Here is a 12,662-nt window from a genome sequence, read left to right as displayed (position 1 = left end):
AAAATGGTCGCAAGATCTACAATGAAAATTTTATAAACAAGCGTTTAGATTATAGATTTAAATTTTAAATTTTAAATCCCATATTTACTTCTTTCGTTCAAAAATGTAAAGTATTTTTAACCAAATCTCATCCCCCAATAAAGTAGTTACCTACTTTTCAACTAATTCTATCTTTTCATATTTACCCCTATTAAACACTCTACAATAAATATAAAGTCATTATCAATGGGGACACTTAAAAAAGAAGAAGCAATGATTACATCTTAAAAAACTAAAAATGTCTTTCATTTTTTAACATTCAACTATTCAAAAAATGTCTTATATTTTTGAACGGAGGGAGTAAAATTTATGTGCTTAAAATCCTTTATTTGAATAGTGTAAAAAATTGAAGGTATAAGAGAACCAAGCTACACTACAAAAAAGAAAAACAGACTTTCGGCGTTGACATTAATTTTTTGCCGCCAAAAGTTATTTTTTTGTAGTTTGCATTAATGAACATGAGCCCTAAAACACACCATCACATTCATGTTTCAAAGTAAAACAAATAATTCAACATAAATATACTAATTAATTCAAAAATATACTTTTTTTAATATAAAAAAGCCATCAAAATTGTAAGAAAATAACCAATAAATTTTTTATATAAAATTAGGGAAATTAGATTCAATTGTGATTATTTTACACTGATAACTTTAATAATGTGCTGTAGTTCGTCAATTCAACTTCTCATGTATTAAAAACATAATGTTTTTGTAAACAAGTGCATCATTTAACATAAATAATAACTAATTTTGTAATAACCTTAAAATTTTTTTTTTAAAAAGGAAGAAGATAAATTAAATGATAAATAAATTAAATGATTTTTTTTTCTTTCGATAGATATTTTATTTTATTGTTTTAAATACATAATAAATAGGGAGTAATGATTTAGTGGGAACTATGGCAATTTGTTACTTGAAGGTAGGAGGTTTGAATCTTACCTGTATTAGAGGAAATTTTATTTTTGTTGTCATCAAATGAAGTTACCAAAATGCCCTTACCTCTTGTGTAATTTTAAAAAATATCTATAAGATTTCTTGTAATTTTTTCTAATAAATTTTATCTCTTTAAATTTCTTTCCCTGGTCGGTCAAGAACAGAGCACAAGGGGAGAGAGGGAGAGAAATCCTGGGTCTAGAAGTTTCGAGCTTCTCTGTCTTCTCCATCGGTCTTCCTCATCCTTCCTTCTCTAATGTTCTCCCCGTGTCACCGGCGATCGTGGATGCTCAGCACTGCCTTGCAAAAATGCCCAGGTTCTCCATGATTCTTCTTATCTCTGTTTTTGTTTTCCTTGCTGTATCTGCGTAGTCGGTGTGCGTAAAAGGCTGAGTTGCTGGAGGCTGTGGACGGTTGGAAACGTCCTTCTTGTTCTTTTTCTGTCAGTATGTCTCTGTAGGTGCTGCCATTAGCGAGTCCTTCTTCATGCTCTCTGCCTCTGTTCGTTTTCTTTTTCGTGCTGCTGTTCTATCTTGCTGTGCACATCTGGGTCGTTGGCTGATGGAAAAAATCAAGTCGCTGGAGTGGGTGTATTGATCTCGAATTTGAATCAGCGCTGAGTTCGTTTTTCTTCTTGTGAGTGATGCTCTGTTTTCCTTCTTTTTGGTTCAGACAAAAATCTTATCTTCTCTTCCTATTCGATTGACAGCCTCTTGGTTTCTCTTCCTCCTTTATTTTGTTCATTTGTGGTTGGGAAGTGAAGGAAGAGCTGATATGGTGCTGTGGAAGGATTAATTCGTGGGTTGAGGCTGAAATATTGCTATATTCTTCTTCCCCTGTTCAGTTGTAGATTCAGTTTTCTTCCTCCTCTGTGTGTGTGCACTGTCGGCTAACTAAGGTGAGAACTCTTCAGCTTTCTTCCTTGATGAACTTACGTGAGAGGAAGTGTGAGTTGATATTGAAATTACAGAACTTTTTGAGAGTATTCTACTGCTGTTGCTCGTGCTGTTGTGGGAGCTAGAAAGTGATTTCCAAATGTTCATAACGATATATATATATATATATATATGGGTCTGGATTCTAATCTAAATTAAATTTTGTTAGAATTTGACTACAATGAGAATTGATAAGAAATTAGTTTGGAATTATAAATTAAGATTTGATGTTTACAAGTTGTTAGATGAAATGTCTGTTAGGTGGAGTCTACTTGAATATGTATTTTTCTGAATGTTTACTAAAATTTTTAAGCATACTTGGTATAGGTTATTGATGCATTAACTTGAGATTTGAGGAAGAATTGATTAGCTAAGCTCTTGAAAGTCAAATGGTTGATACTTACAAACCTTAGTGTTGTTTAATTATTTAATCTTGATATGCATGAAAGATGTTTGATGACTTGAGAGAGTAAATGTGGGGTGTGTGTGTGTATTTAGATATGTTTATACGCACCCTGATTAATGTTTGGTTACATAATTTAAAGAATGGTTGGGAAAACAAATTAAGATATAAGCAATTTGTTGGATGGGAAGTAGGCATGTAAAGTATTAAAAGGATGGAAGAAATTAAGATTTGGTTGATTAAATTATAATGATTTGAAGTCAATTCACTATAGTGTTTTCAATATTGGAAAATAACTTATTTAACTAAAGTAAGTCCATTAAATCTTTCTTTATATTGAATAGGATGCTAAGAGAAAGGAAGAATTGATTGAAGTTCTAAGAAATGAATTTTGATGCTCGAGCATATTATAGGTAAGTGGATAGCGTCCCAACTGCTTTATCATAAAATTAGTTTCTGAAATATTATATTTATGCAAATCATTTTAATGAAAATTATGTTAAGTATTGAATATTTTGTCATTTAAATTCTTATTTTGGGAAATTATAAAGAAGTTTTGAAAGATAATTGAGTTATGGTATGCGTATGTTTTTTTATAATGAATACTTTTAAAAAAAATTGATGAGATTATTTTTATCAACTCCGGTTATTCTGAGTTATGCAATAAATGCCAAACATGGACTTCAGATACGAAATTTTATCGTGGCATGTTTTAATGTTCAAAAGTATTCATGCGAGTTTGATTTTGAGAATGAGAACTGTATCTTGAAAATGATGATTTTCTCGCATGTTTGAAAAATGGTTTTAAAAAGGGATTTTATACGGAACACTGGTTGCTAATGGCAGTTCCGTTAGCCCTTGGCGCACCATGGTACACCAAGCTAGCAGGGTGTTTATAGGAGGTGCTAGCCCCGTGCGATGGCCAACACACGTGGAATGGAGGGATGGTTATTCGTGAGTATTGTACTCACGTTTGATTTCGTGGCTTTGAGCCGCGTTTGGTTAGTATTACCCTCGTGGACTGGGTGTCCACGTTTGTTTCGTGGCTTCAGCTACGTTTGGTTACTTACCCTCGTGGATTGTGTGTCCACGTTTGTTTTCGTGGCACAAGCCGCGTTTGGATTATTTACCTTCATGGACTGTGTGTCCACGTTTGTTAATTGTTCTGATAAGTCTCTATGGTTATGAATCTGATTATTTGGTGATTTGATATCCCATTGGTTTTTATTGAGTAATTTATTTACAAGTATTTATTTCCATTATGAGACTTCTTAAAATCAAGTGAAATTAACATTTGATATGATAATTCAATGGTTTAAGATTTTATTTAAATTTTTTTATAGAGCCATTTTCTTTGAAGTTTATACATTTTTTATGGAAATTGTTATTTCTTTAACTTATATGATTATTTCAATTTTTTTTCTTTTTATTCATGTTAAATTATTTATTGTTGGGACGTTATTCACTGGAAAATTATTTTGGTTTCAGATAGCATAATTGACGCTGTACGTCTTGCTTACCAATGATGGATGTTTTCGGAACAGAGTGGAGGCTTGCTCTGTAAATATGTCTTATTGATGTAATATGAAATTTATGTATTATGTCATGAGATATATGATTAGGTGCTCCACATAACTTATAATTAGAATCCTTAGTTTATTATACATTTTGTCTGCTGGCTTGAAGGAGTCGAGTTCCTGATAGATATAACGTTTAAAGAAAATTTTATGATACAGAATTTTTGGTAGATCTTATTTACAGAGAAGGTTCTATTAAAATTTTTACGAAATATTGAAATAATTAGTAGTAATAGTATTAAAACGTCAGTGAATAATTGAGTACTTTTTTTAATTAAATGAAATAAACCTTGAATTTGTGGCTTACGGGATGTATGTGTGGTTCGCATCCTGTGCCAGTCACCCCCTATTTTGGGGTGTGACAAATTTATTTTTTCTCTAATTTCAATCGATTTTGTTAATTTGAAAAAATGAGAGACAATATATGTATCTTATGTAGTAACTCCAATTTAAATGGGGTTTTGTAAAAGAAGAATAATAAGATTTAAGTAGATTACCTGGTGCAATATAACCAATTGTAGATATTGTCTTAGTGTGTGTCTTAGATTTTTCTTTATCTAAAAATTTGGCAATTCCAAAGTCACTCACATGGGCAACCATATTATCATCCACAAAATGTTACTTGGTTTCAAATCACAATGGACTACCAGTGTTAACAAGCCATGATGAAGATATCCTAAAGCAGGTGCTACATTTATCATTATATTCAACCTTTGTACAAATCCAAATGATAGTTATCAAAATATAACCATTTTTCAAGGCTTCCATTGGGAATGAACTCCATTATCCAACACTTCAAATCAGCATTGAAACAGCTACTAATGATCTTCACTAGATTGCGATGGTGCAAATTACGCATTGCGTCGCATTCTACCTTAAAGCTCTAACAATGCTCTTGAGTCAAAATTGAATATTTTAATGGCAACTATTATTCCACTTGAAAGTTTTCCTTTGAACATAGAACTGAAACTTCCCCTTCCAAGTAAGTTAATCTCATCAAATCTATGAGTTGCATCCAAAATTTCAAAATAAGAAATCTTTCTTGGCATTCCTAAAGTAGATAAAACTTTTTAATGGTATGCCTAGAATTTAGTCACTTTTGTTGAAAGAGGACAATTCCTGTAGCAATTAAAGCTATTGACAAAGTCATTAGCAATACACATTTCAACAAAATCAATTTTTCCATTGACCTTTTACTTATTCCTTTTTTCCATGGAGACACTTGCATTTGTGGCTCACGACAAAGTGCTTTATTCATCATGAAAGATTTAAATGTTAAATTTTTGAAGACTTTGCCACTTGGAATCTCACCCTGTAGTTCATTAAAAGAGAGATTGACATACACAAGGGATATAAGTGACTCTAGAGATTTAGGAATCTCACAAACAATTGATTTTAGGAAAGGTCTAACTTTACTAAGCTTAGCAAACTCCCAAGTGATTTAGGAATCTTCTCGTGCAATTTTTTATGTGCCAATGAGAGAATTTGTAAATTTTGCAAGCCACCTATGGTTGATGGAATGATACCTGATATACAATTTCTTGACAAATCCAATGATATAAGTTCTTTTAAGTTATCAATTTTGAATGATAGATTTCCAGCTAAAACATGAGAAGATAAGTTTACTTCTAATAATCAATTAGATTCTAAAAGGAAGAAAGTATCTCAAAAATTAACTTATTGGAGTCCAAGTAAGGTTTTTGCAAGGACATAAGATTTCCTAAGCAAGGTGGCATTGCTCCAAAAAACTTGTTTTGAGATAAATGCAGATAGGGAAGTCTTCCAATTTCACAAAGCTCATCAACAATCAACCCACCTAGCTCATTGTTTTTAGGATTCAAATCTTGAAGAGACTATATGTTGCTAATTGCTTTTGATATTGATCCATTTAAAAAATTTTCAGCCAATGATAGCTGGAGCAAGTTAGACAGATGCCTAATTTCTGATGGTATGTTACCATTAATCCTGCATGAGTCTACAAGCAGCACTTGTGGAGAATTAGACAAGTTTCCAATGAACTTGGGAAGTTTCATATGCAGTGGATTCATTGAGAGAATCAAACTTTTCAAATGTTTGCAATTTGATAATGAGTTGAAAATGCTAGTTTCAAAATCAGAAATATTTATAATGGTAAAATTATTATCACTTACTAAAAGGGTTTCTAAGTATCTTAAATTCCCAACTGTGTTAGGTAAAACCCCTTCAAAATAAAGCTTTTGTAGATTAGAAAGGCCAAATGCAAAATTTGATGGAAGACCTCTCGATAGAGAATTGTTTGAGAGAGACAAGACATCCAAAGTTAACATGTTGAAAATTTTTGATGGAATAAACCCTCTCAATTTGTTTCAAGACAATTCTAATATCTCAAGCTGTTGAAGTTTACCAATTTCCATAGGTATTGGTCCTAGAATACAAATATTAATTGAAGTATCAATGAAAGTTAATATTAAAATATATAGAAAATTATGAATGTCTAACTACTTTAGATTTACCCACTACGTAAACATAAAATTTTGGACAAATTTGTGATGGATTGGGGCTTTTGCAACAAACTTCTAAGTATGCTTTGATCCATCACTAATTTAGCGATCAAAAATTTGTGATATAATTTCACATTTTTTATGGAGAAAATTAGCTCTATGGCCTCAAAAAATACAACTCCCATAAATTATGGATGAGATTTTTTCAACATTTTAGAATATGGCCCATTCATAGCAATTAGATGTGTTTTTCCTTTTTTATCCTTAGAATAAATTTATTATTGAAACAAAATATATCTTATTTAACTAATTTTTAACTGATTGTATCTTTCATTTTTATCATCAAAAACCGTATTGTGCATGCTCCCTCTCTGATTTATCATCTTTGAATTTTTTTTTCATTAGATTTTTTGATATGATTTTCTTGGATTACCATATTCATTTCTCATATAGTGTTTTTTTTCAATCAGAATTTTTAATCTGATTTGCCTAGATCACCATCTTCATCACAGAGCTTTTCCTCTCTCTCCTCTCTGTTTTCCCCATATATTACAAAGAGGACATTAGACATTGGAGAGGAAACTCCATTACAAATTTGTGATACTATATCATTGATATATAGCTATATTTCAATGATAAACAAATTGATAAGTTTTTGCTAATATGGCTTATATATCAGTGATACTATTATAGATCAACATAAATAGATAATCAAACATAAACTTCTTTATGATTGATGATGCAATCGTATATCAATGATGTAGTATCGCAGATTAGTAACACGAAAAACACATAATCATTTGCTCAAAACAGATCAAACATAGTCCACAAAAAATTTTGGACTCTTAATTTATCATAGAGAATCAAACACCTAAATTAATAAAATAAAAAATTATGAATCTGTAACTCTATTTTCCCATTAGCATGCTCCGTTCTGTCAATTACCATCAATGTATCTAACCTTGTATATGTCTCTCATCATCATGACTGTGGCTTACTTACACTGCTCGACTATCTTATGTTCATCTCTCTCGCGTTGAGTTCCATCTTCTCTCTCACATTTTTCTCTCTCATTCCAGAGATTTCTTGCATTTTGAATCTTTTGGTATTTGAAAAAGTAGATATTAAAAAGGGAAATTTTGTAAATTAATTATAATCTAAAAATTAAGAAGGCCATTTTTGAAATTTAAGAAAGGATAGACTATTGTTTTACTTGGTCTTATAATACGGGCTATATGTGCAAAAGCCTCTTTTTTATGTCTAAAAGAAACGCTCTTGTAAGTAATTTTTTAGTGGTGGATGATTAGTTTTTAGTTTGCTGGCCTGAGCTTCTAAAATTATCTTTACTTTATACTATTACAAACCTAAATTATCAGTTACATCATGGTTTTTACAATTGCACCAAACCAGCCGGTTGGACGTGAACTAGCTTGTCGTCTAGCCTGGCATAAACCATTAAATCTTATGTATAGTGAACTGGTCAAAATTTGGTCAATAAATTGGGGGAACATGAAAAACATGTTGGTTGGTTGATTCACCGGTTCAAGCATCAAGTCTAAACAAAAAAAGAATAGATGAGGAGGTTCAATCAACAAATTTAAATTACTTTTTAAATAATAAGAACCTTTTTTAAATGATAATAAAGGATAATTCCCATAATAATATATGGTTTGAATTGCCGCGTACCAATCCCAAAGTATAATGTGCAGTTGAAATGTATTTTTAATTAAGAAATTTAAGTTGGTGAATATTTGATATAGTCTGTTAAATTTGTAGTACAAGTTGTGAAAGCTGTGGGTCGTAATCTAAATAATAAAGTAAAATAATAGTCAATTTTCCAATTCCTTGAGTATATGTATATATTCACTATACCTGTTTAACGTTAATTAATGCTCAGAAACTTTTATCATCATCTATGTTTATAAATTTTTGGATTTGAGAGATTCTCTATGTTTATTGTAAAGAAATAATTTCTTTTGCAATGTGGTAAAAAAAAAAAAGTAACTCTATTTTGATTGCCCATGCATAAATATCATATTAACAGAAGATTAAGCAGAAACTAGCCTTTAATTTGATAAAAGTATTTATATACCTTCTAAGTTATTGTTGTCCAGAAATAACTCATGACGCCTAGTGAAATTGCCAATACCTCTTGGTATGTGACCAGACAACTGATTAGCACTTAAGTATATGCTGCTCAAATTTGTAAGATTGCTTATTTCATTCGGAATATTTCCTGCAATATTACACCACAATAAAAATCACAATGCTGTGAATTTTGTTGCATAAAATTAAACACTCAAATTCCAAACCTCTCACCTTCCGCAATTTTACTTTTATTTTTCGGAAACAAATTTGATATAGTCTGATGAGTTTACACGCGCGCGCACACACGGTTTAATAATTTTACATAGAACAATTTTAATTTAAAAGCATAAAATATAATAAACTCCTATGAATTTAGTTTATGATTTTGAAGAATCCTTGCAAAAAGAAGTTATGAAATTAAATTGGAGATTTAATTTGAGGTCCATTTGTTTGATCTTCTTTTACGAGATGATCACTTATTTTTTTTATAAAAAATTATTTTGTGAAAATTTTATTATATTTGTTTAAACTTTTAAAAATAATGAAAATCTAAAAAAAGATATTTCTAAGTTCTGATTAATTTGAAAAACAACTTTGAGTAGTTTTTGAAAAGGGAAAATTTCATATACTTAGCTTTATATTTATGGTGCTTGTTTCTAATTAAATTAAGACATGTGTATTATTTATATATTATTTATTCCACGATAATTTTTTGTTATTAATATTACTAACACATTAAATTTCACTTGTTTTGATTTGATTGGATGCAAGTACTATATATTAAGCATATAAGACTAAGTACCCAAGTCTTGCCCTTTTAAAATAACTAAATAATATTTTTTTATGAATAGAGATCTATCAAGATATCATAAAATATAAAAATAACTAAACAATAATCACTTTTCATTAGTCAAACATAAAATAATCTATGCTTTTTTATAAAATCTCTACAACAAATATCCTTTTTTTTTAAATCTAAACAATATAAAACTCACTTATTTTTTAATCATAAACAAATGGGTCCTTCATTTATTTTGTAGTGTAGAATTATGAAAATATGTTGTCTCCTAAATACAACCATTGAAATCGCGGGCATATACTTGAAAGGATGCTTCTCCAAAAATTATAGTCACTCAAAAAGTTGTTTCTATTGATTATCATTGAAAGGTAAAGGAAAAATTATATTTCTATTGATTATCATTGAAAAATAAAGGAAAAATTATATATAAGGTGTCATTCATAGAGCAGACTTATTTATAAACAAGTCCCACAAAATTTAAAAAATCAAGTCACTCACAAGAACGAGTGTTCGAATCCTTGGGATGACAGAAAGCAATAATTAAAATGGCATCAAAAAGGTCATCCCATCGGTACCTATCTTCTACATCTCCATTGCTCTCTTCTTACATCCCCTTTATTTCTTCTCTTTCTCCCCTTTTTTTAGGATTATTGATACTGTTCCTATATTAATTTGTTATTGGAGCAAGGTTTGACCTGTCCCAGTCTTGCATTTGTTGTTTGAAAATACATAGGTTCCTAGCTTTCAATTTAGGCTTGGTAGAGTTGCACGCTAATGTGATGATGTTTTAAGTGCCATTAATCAGCTATGTGTCACACCCCAAAATATGGCAGTAACCACCACAGGATATGCACCAAAACACACGTCTCATAAGCCTAATTCAAGAAATTTTTTATTTTTAAAATAGTTTTGATTTAAAAGGAAGCCTTAATAAATACTATAATAACTAGGAGCTCAGATTCTTCCAGCCAATAGATGGAATATATATTGAAATAAGAATCCTAACTATAGCATATGTGGAGCACCTAAAATTTAATTTACAAAACAGAATTTCACAATTCAAAATGTACATCAAAAGGTAGCTTAGTCTACCTCATTATTTATTTGCTAGCCAGTGATAAACCTTTCAATGATCCGCAGGAGATTAAGCGTTAGCTAATGAATCTAAGACCAAAGCATTTTTCAATGAATAGCATAAAAAAAAGAATTTAGAATAGTAAAAATAATAAACTCAAATTATGTAAAATAATTGAAAAGATGATAATTTAATATATTAAACTTAATAAATCTAGAAATCTTAATCATAACCATAAAATGAGATTGAACTGAAAATTGTTTATTCTATCATGCTTGAAGAAAACAAATTATCCATATGTGAATCAAAGTAGTACACCTACTAACTGAAATCATTGAAATTTCAAATCCACTAATTAGTCAAAAACTTTAGAATTTTTAAGGGCTTAACAGAACAAGTAACAAATATGGACACACAGTCCACGAGGGTAAAATAACCAAATGCAGCCAAACCTATGAAACAAATGTGAATAAATAGTCTATAAAAGTAAGTAACCAAACACAGCCAGAGCTACAAAACAAAGTGGGCACACAGTTCACGAGAGTGAGTAACCAAACACAGCTCGAAGTTATGAAAACAAATGTTGGTGTAAAACCCACAAATATCAAATGTGAGAACAAAACCCATGAAAATTAAACTAGCTAGTCATCAACCATAGTGCTACGGGCTAACGGAACTGCTATAGCAGCAGTGTTCTGCTTACAGTCCTCTTAAAATTACATTTCAAACATGCAAGAAAACAATCATTACTGAAATAAAATTTTCACTTTCAATGCCAAGCTCGCATGGATTATTGTAAGTATTAATTTAATACTTATCAAAATAAAATCTCGTAAATAATGTTCATTTTTACATTTATTGGACAATAAAAATTTTCTAAAGCTAATCAAAATAATTTCATAAATTATGGAAATAAGAGTCTTAAAAAAAATCACATGTACCTTCCATATCACATTTATTTCATTGCAGTAATCTCATTTTTCACGTGATAAAATAATTTAATTAATAATATAACCAAATTGTCATAATAATTAGAAATGACCTTCATAAAGACAAAGATGAAATCTTTCAATAAAAAGTGTTATTGGTAAAATAATTGGGATGCCACTCACTTACCTAAAGTTTTTCAAAATATAAGGTCCTCCTCTTACCACACATTAATCAATTTCCTCTCCTTCCAAACTTCCTATAAAATATATTATGGCCTTAATAAACTTCTAACAATGCTCAAAAACTCTCTTCCAAAATAGCACATCCTCTCTCTCTCTCTCTCTCTCTATATATATATATATATATTTAATGACTATAAATTTATAACTTTGGAACCAAGATTTACACAAAAGTTTCTTCATAGACATAACTAATTTCCCAATCCACTCAAAAGAACCTTGTAACATTCCAACTCTTATCACATAATTTATCAACAACCATTCATTTTCAATAATTCATAGTTACAAGCTAATTTCACATTTAAATTTCCTTTCCAACCTTCAAGAAGATAAGTTTATAGATCAATAACACCCATACAAAACGTGCTCCTTGCAATAATCAATGAAATTTTAGAGAAGTACCAAAATTAAGTAAAACTCTTCTAATAGGCATTTCATTGAATATCTTGTGGACATGAACCTTTAAACTAATGTCAATATCTTCCCCCTCAATTTCACTTCCCAAAAATTTATCAGCATCAATAATCAAATCAAGTTCAACTAAAACTCAAACCCACACGTCATCTTTTTGTTCTTTACAAAAAAACCTTCAACTTAAATCAGTTTCCCTTTTATACTCAAACGATAGCACAAAAGCAAGAAAATTTCATAGCCACAACCATTACAGCAAGCACAACCAGATGGATGAGGGAAGAGAGGTGAGATTCACTAACCAGTAGAGCCACCGATGCCGAACCAAGAAGAGGAATAATCCGGCATTGAGAAGGGAAGCAAAACTCTGTTCTCACACTCACACAAACCAGTACTGTGCACAAAGAGGAGGGAGAAGATTGAAGCTATCCCCTGGCCACATGAGCACGTAGGCGATGTAATAGTAGAGAGGAGATTGGAGGATTGTCGCTGCGCCAAAAAGATAGGAAGAGAGACTGACACGATGTAGGGGAGAGGGTGAATTCGTATCTCTGACTTCAACAATGACAAATTCACAGCGATGCGCTGAACAACGGGAAAGGAGGATAAAGAAGACAGAGATTGGCAGGAGTTTTTGGGTTTTAAGCTTTTCTTAATCTCCAGCTGGTTTGAAGGAATAGGGAGGAGGAACAAAGAATCTGGTTTTGCCACTTCGGAACTCTATCCCGATTGTAAAATTCCCCACAACACA

The 12,662-nt window shown here is 30.8% G+C and overlaps 1 long non-coding RNA gene across 2 annotated transcripts; it reads left to right on the top strand.

Annotated features, from left to right (window-relative positions):
- The first annotated feature begins 1,138 nt into the window (after nt 1-1,138).
- On the top strand, nt 1,139-3,974 carry LOC129319079 (uncharacterized). Of its 2 annotated transcripts, XR_008595409.1 has the most exons (5): nt 1,139-1,291; nt 1,422-1,610; nt 1,733-1,872; nt 2,657-2,725; nt 3,801-3,974. It is a non-coding gene; the product is annotated as an uncharacterized LOC129319079 (long non-coding RNA). The 2 variants fall into 2 exon arrangements; XR_008595408.1 differs by lacking the exon at nt 2,657-2,725.
- Nucleotides 3,975-12,662: the final 8,688 nt, after the last annotated feature.

Source organism: Prosopis cineraria, unplaced genomic scaffold, assembly GCF_029017545.1.
Source record: "Prosopis cineraria cultivar Desert tree isolate PC_DT_omini unplaced genomic scaffold, ASM2901754v1 PC8, whole genome shotgun sequence".
Lineage (NCBI taxonomy): Eukaryota > Viridiplantae > Streptophyta > Magnoliopsida > Fabales > Fabaceae > Prosopis > Prosopis cineraria.
The sequence above is the reverse complement of the archived record's forward strand: the minus strand, read 5'-3'. Positions and strand labels throughout refer to the sequence as shown.